General features: G+C 42.2%; 1 pseudogene; it reads right to left on the reverse strand.

The window, feature by feature from the left end:
* Positions 1-8,941: 8,941 nt before the first annotated feature.
* LOC139004735 (procathepsin L pseudogene) lies at positions 8,942-9,928 on the reverse strand (annotated as a pseudogene).
* Positions 9,929-14,660: the final 4,732 nt, after the last annotated feature.

The following is a 14,660-nucleotide window of genomic DNA, read 5'->3' on the forward strand; positions in this document are numbered from 1 at the left end:
CCATTGGGTAGTGTGGATGCCATGGGTGAATCTAGCAAAAGCACTCAGGTAAAGAGAAAGACTTAGAAGCCAGAGTTAAATAAACTTGTCCATAGAAAATGAGGAGACAGAGATAGCATGGGTGGTCACCTCTCCCTGGAAGGGGCAGAGAGGGCTGTAGAGATAGATAAGATTCAACTCAAGAAACCTGGGAGTGAAGAGAACACCAGACAGATTATTGTTAAAAATTTGGGGGCAAAAAAATTCAAACAGAGGCTGGAATAGGTGGGGAGAACTTCCTGATGAGATTTAGTTTTCAAGTAATGAGCAGGACTTGAACAAGTAGAGAAGGGAGGACGTATTTGTGCGTGGGAGCCAGTGTAGACAAAGGCAAGTGACCAGAGGTGTTCAGAGTACTGGGGTGGGGAGGGGGTGGGAAGAGAGACCAGTGTGAGGATGGCTTATACCTGGAAGAACTGCAAAATAAAACTGGATGAGAAGGGTTGAGTGTATCTAGTTTTTAAATTTGCCCACTTCTGAGAAACACACTCTCTGCCTTTAGATGCACCTCCCCTGCATTCCATCCATGAGGCCATAGAGGGGCTGCCATCATAGTACCCACTCCCACCCACCAGGGACCTGTGAACCAAATCAGGCCAGTCAGACACATACCCCCACTCTGATCCCCAAGGGCACTTTCTGGCAGATGCTACAGAAATGTTCATATATAGCGAATGAAAGCCTTCGGAAAGCATTAAAGACAAGAGAGGCAACAGGCACAGTCCATGGCACCTGAGACCACTTGGAGCCCACCTGCACTGCTGTCCTTTCTGTGGTTTGAGTGTATGAACCTCCCCAATATATCCCTTCCCCCTTAGGCCTTCTCTGTTCTAGAGAGTATAACTTTCCACCAATATTTCTGTGCACACAACAAGATGGCACCAGAGAACATGAATGCTCACAGTGGGGTTGACTGTGATCTGGTACCTTCCCAATCACCTAGGACAGTGGTCGGCAAACCATGGCTCGCGAGCCACATGTGGCTCTTTGGCCCCTTGAGTGTGGCTCTTCCACAAAATACCACATGTGGGTGTGCACATACAGTGCGATTGAAACTTCGTGGCCCATGCGCAGAAAATACCCACATCTCAGAAATAGTCCATCCTTATTTGTTAGTAACAACTTTTGAAATCTCTATCGTTTGCTGGTTAATAAATGATGGTTAATTCCATTAATATAATTTTCCAAATGAAATCAAACCCCTCTCTCTGCCTCAAGAAAGCTCCTGTCAGAATCAAGACACCAAGACTCACTGATCTGAGCAAACATGAAAGTTCTTAAGAACAGAGGATTATAGCAGTTGCTGGTGCAATGAACTGAAGTCTTATACCACAGGCTGGAGGTCTGGCAGCCATAAACCCACAGAGAGAGATATATTGCCGGTTAATGGGATGATGGAGGGAAGAAGATTGTGGCAAGATCCATTCCCTTGCCAAAAAAGTGACAAGGAAGTATTTCCCAGCCTCACAGGCTGTCACCCACTCTCTGCTCAGGTTTCAATGCCTTATTTGGATTGCAAATGCACATGCATCGCAAAGGGTCCCTGCTGATTGAGATGTCAGGCAGCATTCCTTATTCCAGCTCACTTTTATGAAAAAATCACAATACTCTGGTTCTTATTTAGGGCTTATGAAAGGCGATTTCTTGCATGTGGGGTTCCCATAGCCAATTCAAACTCCTGAATTCACAATATACCCAGGGGGTAGACCCAGGGGCCAGGCCTCTTTGGAGGGCCACAGTTTATAAAGACATTGTAAATGTGCAATGTTGGAGCAAACGCCCCCTTATTATAAATACACAGTTATCTCACAGATTGCATAACTTGGAAAACAATCATGATATAGTATGTGAAGAATTCAGGTCAAAAAACTGTACAGAGCAATCCCATTTCTATAAATCAATATATGCCTGTCTTTACACATGCTGTGTACCTGCACTTAAATAATCCTGAAGTGATACACACCAAAATGTTAACAATGGTTATCTTGCAGGAAAGAGGAAGAGGGCTTATAGGTGACTACTCTATTTCCTTTTCTTTACTTACCTACCCACATTTTTCCATTTATCCTACAATAAACATATATTACTTGGAGAATTTTTTCATGTTAATTTTAATCAACACTTGGCAGATCTTTTATAAACAAGTATTGAAAGCCCAGAGTTCAGATTTTTGGTAGGGCAGAGCTGGTTTAGGGGAGATGCATATGTTGTTTGTTGTTATATTGTTTTATTGCAGTGTCCCAGTAGGACATGAGGTGCCCAAATGGTGTCTGATAACACCACATTACCCACATGAATTTACATAAAGGGTGGTTCTCTGGGTTGTCACTCTCATTTGATTAACCATAAATAAACCCACTAGATAATAGCTGACTGGTGCTAGGGCATGTATTACTTCCATAATCAGGCTTTCATTCTCAGTTCAGATAACTATATGCTCACCCCTTGCTGCCTGAGGTTTGGTAGAAACTACTTAATCACAATGCTACAACAGACCACCCTTCAGTCCCAGTAGATGGAATTCCCCAATTAAGCCAAATGCCTATTTGTACTCTAAATACTTATTAATAGTTCCTTAAAGACTTTCATGCCCACATTCAACCTACTGGCTCTATCCCAAGACCCTCAGAATTGAAAAAACCCAAAAAAACTTAAATTAATTTCTTTTGCAGCTGAGCTCATGGTAATAGAAATACTTTCACACACACAATCACATATTTATTACCCACACACAAAAGAAGTATATGTACCTGCCTAGAGCCTAAGAGCATGTATTCTGGAGTCAAATGGTCTTCAGTGAATCAGCTTTAGTGGCATGAGCTTATTTATCATAATAACCCTATGAGGGAGTTAATGTTATCCTCCACTTTACAAATGGAGAGACTGAGGCTCACCGAAGTTAAGGAACTTGCTCTAAGTCAAACAGAGAGTAAGTAAAAATTGAAAACTGAGCCCATGATTACCTGAATCCAGAACCTGTGTTTTTCATCTCCTGCCAGGTTACTTCTACCACTTACTTCTACCAGGATATGATCCATGGGTTTGTGTAAATCTTAAGGATCTATGTCATCAACTTGTTTGAGATGTCTATGGTTTTGTTCCCCAGCAAACTCTTCCAAGGAACAGACTAGACTGTCTTTACTCTTTTCTTGTACTTTCCTTCCTTCCCATTTTCCACCAGTGTATTAAACACACACACACACACACACACACACACACACGCATGCACAGGCCTCCTGAAATAACCCTTTGAATGGAACTAATGAGGGTTTCAGGAGAGCCCCTTCCAGGCAGCTGCACAGGCGGGTGCTCACTCACTTCTCTGAGTCATGAGGGATCAGTCTCCTCTAGGGAGTCTGAGTTGAGGGCTCTCCTTGTTTGTGAGGAAGGCAAAGGGCGAAGCAATCTTTCCTAAACATCTTTGCAAACAACAGTTGAAGAGGCTTGTAGGGTGGCCATTGTAAGGGGGATCCAAGGAGCTGAAGTGACTTGGCTTCCAGGCCTTTAGTCTACTTCATAGGGTGGTTGTGAAATGTTGAGGAGGTTTAATGGATTTTGGCAAAACATAATGTGTGACTCCTGTGAAGCTGACCAATATGTGGCCATTTTATAGAAGTTGGCCACTATGGTGCCCATTTAGTGGGGTCAACCAAAGCTCCTGAAGGGCAAAACCATCCAGAGTCTGCAAGCATGGGGCAAATGTGTGGGGACAGGGGAGGGGGCAGAGAAGCTAGAAGGAACTCCTTGAGGCACTCATTTTCTCATCTGAAAAATTAGGGTAATCATATGCATGTGGATGCATGCAGCATAGAGTCTAATGCATGGTGATTTGTCCAAGAACCTCTAATAGACCAAATCTAACTCTATTTTTAAATCTTAATATTAATCTCAAGACCCAACTATTAGACTCACCAGCTGCCCCCCTGCCAGCAGTTTACTTGTACAAACAAATCATGTTCCCCAAGTAAGGAGGATCAAACTGACATATGCCATTGTTCAGAAGGCAATTATCATAATGAGGGAAAGCAAACTGAATGAAGAGCTAATCCAGCTGCTATGTTTATAAAGCATAATAAAGGTGGCCTCTTTGGAGCACAACTCAAAGTTAATTTGCACTTTTCTCCATAAGCCTGAAGCTACGTCCACCACAAATGCCCTCATAACTAAACAGGAGCTAATTACTCATGTTAATTACCCAGCCCTGGGTCAGATCTCAAAGTTGGTTAAAGATAGCCAAGTGCTAGCTGCAGAGATTCTTCCTTGAATGTTTTATAGAGGCTAAGTTTATGTGTGTAAATCTTTGTGATCCCTTCTCACCACCTTTAAAATACAATCTTTGCTCAGATGAAAATAATTCTGCAGATGAGCACATAACTTCCCACTTCTTCATTCTTGTCTCCTAAGATATTTCAGCCCAAAATATTTTCCTTGCTTTTCTTCTCTGCACAGAATAGTATAGCTGTGAAAACGTCAGCAAAAGTTGGATGAATAATTAATTAACTAAAGGCTATGCATTGTATGATTTCATTTATATAACATCCTGGAAAAGACAAAACTATAGAGACAGAGGACAGATCAGTGGTTGCCAGGGATGAGGTAGAGGAAAGGGCTGACTACAAAGGGAACATGGAGGATGATAGACCTCTCCCGTCAGGTTGGGCAGTGGATATACAATACTATGCAGTCGTCCAGACCCTTAAAACTGTACACCATAACGAGCAAATTTTACTGTATTTCACTGAATGTAATTTAAAAATAGATTTGAAAAGAGAACAATACAACTTGCACACACTCTGACAGTTTTTCTTGTTCATTTGTCTTTATCGCTAGAAATTTCTGATATCTTTTTCTGACAAAGGAAATCTTTGAAATTCTAACAAAAATGGAGGTTGGGGAAACAATTGCTGGTTTCACTGATTGGCAATAAATGCCCTGTCTGCTGTTTTTGAAATGACTGAACAGGTGTAGCTTATTTTCCCTGGGAATGCTAAACTAGTGTCTACAAAAACAGAGTATAGCAAAGGCTTGAACAATTTTCCAGTGAGATCAGTCAAGTCTTAATCTCCATGACGCCAAAATACTTGGCTGCAAAGTGGAAAGTTTAGTCAACTACCCAGCTGTTTTGTCTCTATGTGTCCCCCAATCTATATGACTGTTCAGAGACAGGTTTCAGACTGTTTGGCTGGTGCCAGGGAGACGCCATCATAGTTGGCAGCTTTCCCCAACAGCAAATTTTCTTTACACTTCCTCACTCCCTTCCCTAGGCAGCTACAGCCTAGAGCTTTTTGTCATCTCATTTCAACAACAGTTACTTTAAAAATACAAATCAGTGACTTTACGAAGAGTCATAATATACATCTTTTTTTTTTCTCCTTGGAGCCGATATAGTAACTTCTCAAAACCGCTGATGCAAGAAGGCAGCCTTAAATGCCACAAAGATCATTCATTATCATAGCAACCTAAAAACTTACATTTCTAGAATAATCGCACCACAACTGATGGACAGTTTTATGATAATTTGTAATGGCAATCACTTAACAAGTTAAATGTTTCAGGCTCACAAGAATGATGACATCATCTGAATAGTTTTCTATCACTTAAGAGAAATTTGTCTGATTAGGGTTGACAGATGTATATAAGAAAGCAAGTCACTTTACTTAAAGACTTTTTTTCTTGTTGGGAATATAATGAGATAAAACTAAATCTTAAGATGCTTGCATGTGTATGCCTTTCAAATTATATGCCTACCTTTGTTGCAGAAGTAAAAAGAGAGTAAGTCCACAGTGTGTTATCTGTCCATGGTGGGATGGGGAGGTGGGAAGTTTGTATCATGGAATTAAACCCTTAAACTCAATTTGTAGAACCACAGACTCTCAGGTTAGCAGGGGTCTTAAGAGTGGCTCTGATCAGCTTTTCTTTCCTTTCTTTTTTTTTTTCCTGTTCATCAGATTATTTATTCACTTGATTTTTAGATTCACTTGTTGATAGATGTGTATTTGTTGTTCATAATTTGTATCTTTACCTTTTTCTTCTTCTTCCTCTTCTTAAAGGATACCTTTCAGCATTTCATATAATACTGGTTTGGTGGTGATGAACTCCTTTAGCTTTTTCTTATCTCTGAAGCTCTTTATCTGACCTTCAATTCTGAATGATAGCTTTGCTGGGTAAAGTAATCTTGGTTGTAGGTTCTTGGTATTCATCACTTTGAATATTTCTTGCCATTCCCTTCTGGCCTGCAAAGTTTCTGTTGAGAAATCAGCTGACAGTCGTATGGGTACTCCCATGTAGGTAACTGACTTTCTTTCTCTTGCTGCTTTTAAGATTCTCTCTTTGTCTTTTGCTCTTGGCATTTTAATTACGATGTGTCTTGGTGTGGTCCTCTTTGGATTCCTTTTGTTTGGGGTTCTCTGCTCTTCCTGGACTTGGAAGTCTATTTCTTTCACCAGGTAGGGGAAGTTTTCTGTCATTATTTCTTCAAATAGGTTTTCAATATCTTGCTCTCTCTCTTCTTCTGGCACCCCTATAATTCGGATGTTGGTACGCTTGAAGCTGTCCCAGAGGCTCCTTACACTATCTTCGTATTTTCGGATTCTTTTTTCATTTTGCTTTTCAGGTTGGGTGTTTTTGCTTCTTTGTATTTCAAATCTTTGACTTGATTCTTGCAATCCTCTGGTCTGCTGTTGGGAGTCTGTACGATATTCTTTATTTCAGTCAGTGTATGCTTAATTTCTAGTTGGTCCTTTATCACAACATCGAGGGTCTCACTAGAATTCTTGAGGGTCTCATTAAGTTTATCGGCAGTTTCTAGAAAATTCTTGAAAAACCTTATAACTGTGGTTTTGAACTCTATCTCCAGTAGTTTACTTTCCTCCATTTCTGTCATTTGTGTCCTGTTTCTTTGTCTCCACATTTTTTTATGCTTCGCTGTGTCGATAGAGTGGCTTTCTGTGCTAAGTGTCCTATAGGGCCCAGTGGCTCAGCCTCCCCAATTACCTGAGGTAGACACTCTTGGTGCACCCCCTTGTGGGCTTTGTGCACAGTCTTGTTGTAGTTAAGCCTTGATTGTTGTAGGTAACACTGGGAGGATTTGACCTCCAGGCCAATCGGCTGTGAGAATCAGCTGTGTCTACGGTGGGAGAACTTCTGTGCTGAAGACACCCTTATGGAGCAAGACTTGCTTCAGTGGGGCTTTGGTGCTCACTCTGATCAACTTTTCTTAACAAGAGAACACTCAAGGTCAAGCGAACATTCAGTTTAGCTCAAGATAATGGAATTTATTGTAAGAATACACATGAACTGGGTCTGAAGCTAAAAAATGATAAGGAACCAAGACAGCTCTACACCAGTGATTTCATTAGTCTCTCTCAGACCACATGTTTCTCTCTCTCTCTCAAGGTATCTCTGCCTCTGTTTGCACGTTATGTCCCACCCTCTCAAAATGAACTCCTCTTAATTGCCTCACACTTTCTATTTGCTCATGGTCCTTCAGGACTTTTCTAGCCTCTCCCTAGCATCAAAATCATTGCAAACTTGCTGGTTCATACTGTATTTCTTAGATTTTTAAAGCTAAGAGAGAAATTTGATTGGTTCTGCACATTTTCCCATACCAAGCCCAATTATATGTCACTGTCAGCCTATGAATTGACAACCCTGGGATCAGATGTCAACCTTGACTGCTCAGCCTAAGGTGGTGCAACATGGTAAAAAACTCAGCCATCTTGGCAGCAGGAGCGCTGGGTGGGCAGTTCCCATTAGAAAGAAAGGGCTGTGGGGATTGTGCCCTCATTTAATAGTTGAGTTTCTTCTACATTCAGGGTTTCAAACTCTAGTGCCTGTTGGAAATGAATCAGACTGGCCAAGTCAAGAGTATGCATGGTGTGAGTAGGAAAGACTTTGGGGAACTGGAGAGCACAGCCCGGTGCAAAGAGAATGAGGAAACTAGCTCCAGTTGATTGGCTGACAGGCAGAAAAGAGGACCTAGTGTTGGTAGATCTAATTTTTCAACAGAACCCAGAAAACTGATTTTATGTAAAAATCTCCCATACTGTAATAGTGGCTCAAACTTTTTGAACAATGTGGGCTAACCAAAACATTTCTTTTTCTCCTCCACCTTTCACCCAACTGATGACCCTCAGTCTCTATTCCCTCCTGAACACATAGCAGTGAGGAAGACATATTTAAAGGAAGTCCATTTTGTTTTCCAATAGTTCTGGTCATTTAAAATTCCTTTATATATTTGAACCTAAATCTGTCTCCCAACAACCTGTCCCTTAGGATGTAAAGAGGGCAAATTGAAATCCCTTCCATCTGATAGTGCACTTAAAGACAATTGCCACAGCACACCTACTTCTTCTCATTTCCTTTCTTCAGACGTACCTCATGTGATTTGTTCTCTTCACCATCCTGCATGCCTTGCTCTGAACACACCCCAGTGGGATAATGTCTCCCTCAGATGTGATAATTAGGGTCAAAGGTCAGACTACAAGCACAGGATATCACAGGACTGCTTCACCTCTCTCACTTGAGACAGTATACTTCTATTAACATAATTTAAGATTCTTTTTGATGGCAAATTCATACTATTGATTCAGATTATGTTTAAAGTAAACTTAAGTGCTTAAAGTGTTTTGTTTGTTTGTTTTTCACATGAACACTTACTAAACCTGAATTTTTTTAATAATAAAAATTAAGTTTTATTTTAAAAGGTAAAAATTTATACATTCTTATAAAAAGAAGTGGTAACATTTTAACTAATATATAACATCACAGAATTCAAATCACAGTTTGGAGCTTCAAGATTCAAGTGTTGTATCCCATTAAGTAAAATGTGGTCAGTTTTAAGATAAAAATTCCTCCTCTAGATATCCTGTTTTCAATCAAGTCTTTCTTTATCACCATCATCTCACACAGTAGGATAGCTGGCCGTGGTGGTGATTCCACAGTGGTTGTTCCGGTCTTTGGCCATCTTTATGTAGCCATTCTTGCCCCAAGCTTCACCCCAGCTGTTCTTGACAATCCAATATTTATTGTTACTTGATTCTTCTCCTTCAAAGCCATAGCCAACCACCAGAATGCCATGATCTCCATGCTGCTGCAGTGCCGCTCATAATAAATGCCATCTTCATAGAACTGGAAGCTAAAATGGCTTGCATCTATAGCCACCGAGATGGGCCGCACGGTTGCCATTGCCTTCATGAAGGCAGTCTCCTGCTCAGGGATGTCCACGAAGCCAGTGTCATTGGCAACAGAGTCCTCAGGCCTGTATTTTCAGGGTCCAACCTTTACTTGATATGGATAGGACTCCTCTGAGTCCAGGCCGCTGTTGGACTTCACATACTGGAAGGCACTATCCATTAGGCCACCATTGCAGCCCTCATTGCCTTGAGCCTGAGAGCAGTCCACAAGGTTCTTCTCACTCAATGAGATAAGTTTGCCAGTTTTCCAGAACATCTGTCCCTCCAGGGCACCCGTTGCACTAAATGCCCAACAAGAACCGCAGTGACCCTGGTACTTCACGGGGGTTACATAGCCTTTTTTTTTGCCAATCCACAGTTGGGGGTATTTCAGCGAGGCAAGGTTCCTGGAACATTCTCCTTTTTTTGCACTTCTGGTTTTGATGGCCATTCATCACCTGCATGAATTCTTCGTTGGTCATGTCACCAAAAGCATTCATTGCCAAGGTGAAGCTCTGTCTCCCTAGGTTGTATTCTTGGTTGTGCAAGTCATTTTCATATTCTTCTCCCACACCGTTCTCCTCCATCTTCATTCGAGCAATATAGTTTTCTGTGTGTTGCCTTCCACGGGTGCCATCGTGCCTTTAAACTTCCGTCAAGTCTTGGAGCAGCTGAAGCTATTCCTAAGGGGCAATCAAGAAGAATGAAGGATTCATGTTTCAAAACCTTCAGGGGCGCAGCCGAGCAGGTGCAGTCAGCACATGCGAGTCCAGGAGCTCTGACCTAAACCTGATTTTTTTTTATCAACCTGCCTTTCTGAGGTTGGGTTCTCACAATCTGAGTAAATTCATTATCCCTATTTAATCTCAACTTATTAGATTTCACCCAGCCCATCAGCATCTCTTTAGGCCCCACTGTTGTTGCTGCTATTTTCCAAACCATTAACTTGTCTAGGATTTATTATTTATACTCCAAGAAGTAATACCAAAAAGCAAACCACATATCAGTCTATTTTTTAGATTTGCTTCTCTTTATTTATTTTTTTCACTATAATGTAGAAATTACCTTTTACTCTGAGATGTCTTTTGATAATTCTTCGCTTTTACTTACTGGCCCTTGGAAGATTTGAAATCTGTATTTCTAAAGTTCAGTGCACATATCTGGCTAGGCTCTGTAACCCTCTTCCTGACTGTTGCATAGTCAAACACAGCCACATCATTTTCTCCTCAGTTTCTCATCATTCCTGCATCTCCAATCAGCTATTCTTTGTTGAAGAGAATTAAGTCCACGACAACAGTTTCCCTCATTTCTCTTCTGACTTCTGAGAATTAAAATAGTCAGCATGATCTGCTTTCAGCTATGATGGAGTGAATGATATCAGATAAATCCCCCACTGAGAACAACTATAAAAGCTGGATAGAATACAAAGGCCAACTGTTGGAAAGCACTGGATAGCAACCAAATCATCCATGGCTCCAAAGGGGCCAAGATCCTGAAGACATGAGAAATGCATTGAAATGTGCCTAATATTCTGTGCAAAATTTCCCCTAAGGCATTTTATGATTTCTCAATTTTTGCATATACAGACCTAATATTTCAGGTTGGGTCCCCTCAGATAGAGATTAGTAAGCACGGGGCTCATTAGGGGATGTCTTGGGAACAACCTCTGTGGAAAGGAAAAGGAGGCAGAGTTGTATTGCAGGCTCATCCCCTATTGACCCCACAGGCATCTCTAGAGCTAGAACAAAACTTCTAAGTTGTCCTGAATTGCTGCACAGGGGCACATATTTATACTCCCAAGTCAAGAAATAATTGGGTGCAGGCTGGAGGTGGACCTTGGGGAAAACAGTTTTTTTCAGGAGAGACAATCACCAAAGAGGACTGACAATTGAAGGCTGTTTCTGATACATAGCTGATGGACACCATCTTTCATTCCTGAAGGGGCATCTGGTATCATAGCACCCATCATACCTAGAGACTGAAAAACCAAGCAGAAATGAGCCTCTAAGAAGTTAAAAAGCTAAGCATTAACTTCAGTAGTGTTATGGTGCTAGAACAATGATGGCGAACCTATGACACGCGTGTCAGAGGTGACACGATAACTCATTTTTTTGGTTGATTTTTCTTTGTTAAATGGCATTTAAATATATAAAATAAATATCAAAAATATAAGTCTTTGTTTTACTATGGTTGCAAATATCAAAAAATTTCTATATGTGACACAACACCAGAGTTAAGTTAGGGTTTTTCAAAATGCTGGCACGCCGAGCACAGAAGGATAGCCATCACTGTGCTAGAGAGACAAAAATTGGACTTCAGAGTGTCTAAGAAGGAAGTACACTGATAAACACCCGAGCTTCCAGGTGAGAACTTGGAAGAACTCCTCCATGGAAATAAGGGAAAACATGAAATAACTAACCAGTTGTTGAGCAGACCAAGGTGATCATCAAACTCTGCCAGGCAACCAAAAGAAAATTAAATCCAGGCAACCAAGATGGCGGTTGACAGCCCAACCCGTCCAAGGAGCAGCAGCCGCACAAGAGATCTGCCTATGTCCGAGGAGTGGCAGCTCTGTGCAGCCCACCCCCATTTGAGGAGCAGCAGTTGCACACAGCCCACAACCTGCACCCGTCCGAGGAGCAGCAGCTGCGCAAGCATCTTGCCCTCGTCCAAGCAGCAGCAGCAGCATGAGCAGCCTGCCCAATCCGAGGAGCAGCAGCTGTGTGAGCAGCCCGCCCCCATCCGAGGAGCAGCAGTTCTGCAAGCAGCCCATCCCCATTCGAGGAGAAGCAGCAGCCCACCCTGGTCAGAGGAGCAGCAGTCACACGAGCAGACCGCCCACGTCCAAGAAGTGGCAGCCCTGCGGAGCACGCAATGGTCCGAGGAGCAGAGCCACGCATAGCCTGAACCTGTTCAACGAGCAGCAGCTGAGTGAGTGGCCTGTCCCCATCCGAGGAGGAGCAGCCACACATGCAGCTCACTCCTGTCTGAAGAGCAGCAGCCGCGTGAGCAGCCCACCCCCATCCGAGGAACAGCAGCCTTGGAATCAACCTGCCCATGTCCAAGGAGCAGTAGCCCCACAAGCAGCCCACCACATCAGAGGAACAACAGCAGCATGCAGCCAGCCCTCATAAAAGGAACAGCAGCCACGTGAGCAGTCTGCCCCAGTTCAAGGTGTAGCAGCTGCATGAGTAGCCCGCCCCCATCCAAGGAACAGCAGCCTCGTGATCAGCACACCATCTGTCTGAGGAACAGCAGCTGGGTGAGAAACCTCCCCCTACCAGCCAGAGGAGCCACCACAGCTGTGAACAGCACCCACCAGAGGAGCTGCTGCCAACTGAGGAGCAGCTGCTACCACAACCACACGAGGAGCAACCGCAACCCGAGGAGCCACTGCCACCCAAGGAGCAGCCCCTGAACGACTCAACATCTAGATATGTCTGTGAGATCAAACGTGGGTAGACAAAGAAACCCCCAAATGAAAGAAAAGGAGAACTCGCCAGAAAAGCAGCTAAGTGAAACAGAGGCATGCCACATGTCAGAAAAAGAATTCAGATTAAGGGTCCTAGAGTGCATAAACCAGATGGAGGAAAAAAATCAACAACTTATGCAAGAATCAAGAAGAAATGGATGAAAAAATCAATAACTTATGCAAGAATCAAGAAGAAATGAAGAGTGATATAGCTTCAATAAAAAACACCATGGAAGGTTTCAACAGTAGACTAGGAGGAGCAGAGGACTGAATTAGCGAATTAGAAGACAAGGAAGCAAAACACACCCAAACTAAACTGCAATTGGAGAAAAAAATTAAAAGACAGGAGGAGAGCCTAAGAGGGCTATGAGACAATATGAAATGAAGCAACATGCGAATAACAGGGGTGCCAGAACAACAGGAAGAGGAACAGGGGTTAGAAAACCTATTTGAGGAAATAATCTCAGAAAAATTCCCTGAGGTGGGGAAGAAAAAAGTCACACAAGCACAGAGAGTCCCAAACAAGATGAACCCAAAAAGACCCACATCAAGACACATCATAATTACCATGGCAAATGTTCAGGACAAAGAGAGAATCTTAAAGGCTGCAAGAGAGAGACGGAAAGTTACATACAAGGGATCTCCCATTAGATGATCAAATGATTTCTCAACAGAAACATATCAGGCCAGAAAAGAATGGATGGAAGTTTACAAAGTGATGCAAAGCAAGGAACTGAATCCAAGAATACTCTATCCAGCAAGGCTATCATTCAAAATTGAAGGGGAAATAAGAAGCTTCACAGACAAAGAAAGGCTAAGGGAGTTTATCACCACCAAGCCAGCAATGCAAGAAATGCTAAAGGGACTGGTGTAAAAAGAAGAAATAAAAAACTAAGAAAGAAAACAGGCACAAAAAATAGAAACGGCTACAAACAAGTACCTTTCAATAATAACTTTAAATGTAAATGGACTAAATGCTCCAATCAAAAGACATCGAGTGGCTGAATGGATTAAAAAAAAATGACCCATATATTTGCTGTCTACAAGAGACCCACCTCAAAATAAGAGACTCACACAGACTGAAAGTGAAGGGATGGAAAAATATCTTTCAGGCAAATGGAAATGAAAAGAAAGCCGGGGTAGCAATACTTATATCGGACAAAATACATCTCAAAGTGAAGGCCATAACAAGAAATAAAGAAGGCCACTTCATAATACTAAAGGGATCGATACAACAAGAGGATATAACCCTGATAAACATATATGCACCCAATGCAGGAACACCCAAATACATAAAAAAAAAAAAAAAAACAAAACACAAAACTCCTGGAAGATATCAAGGGAGAGATCAACAACAATACAATCATAGTAGGGGACTTTAATGCACCACTGACATCACTGTATAAATCCTCTAGATAAAAAATCAGCAAAGAAACAGCAATCCTAAATGACTCACTCGATCAGATGGACTTAATTGACATCTTCAGAACATTTCACCCCAAAGCCATGGAATATACGTTCTTCTCAAGTGCACATGGGACATTTTCAAAAATAGACCACATATTGGGTCACAAGCAAAGTCTCCCAAAATTCAAGAAGATTGAAATCATACCAAGAATCTTCTCAGACCACAATGGCATAATATTAGAAATAAACTACAGTAAAAACAACCCAAAACACTGAAACATTTGGAAGCTGAATAGCATGTTATTAAATATTGATTGGGAGGGGTCCACTGCTGGGTTGCACGTGGAGGCAAGGAACCAGAGTTAGCGGTGTTAGGTGCGCCTGGAAGCATGGACATGGGTGAACTCCTCAGCTACCAGCAGGTCCAAGTAACAGCAGCCTCCTGATCACCACACCCTCTGTCTGAGGAACAGCAGCTGTACGTGAAGGCTCCCCACACCAGCCAGAAGAGCCACCACAGCTGTAAACAGCACCCACCAGAGGAGCTGCTGCCACCTGAGGAGAAGCTG

The sequence above is a fragment of the Myotis yumanensis genome, unplaced genomic scaffold (genome assembly GCF_028538775.1).
Source record: "Myotis yumanensis isolate MYYU_CA2020_CCGP unplaced genomic scaffold, mMyoYum1.0.hap1 SCAF_1, whole genome shotgun sequence".
Classification (NCBI taxonomy): Eukaryota; Metazoa; Chordata; class Mammalia; order Chiroptera; family Vespertilionidae; genus Myotis; species Myotis yumanensis.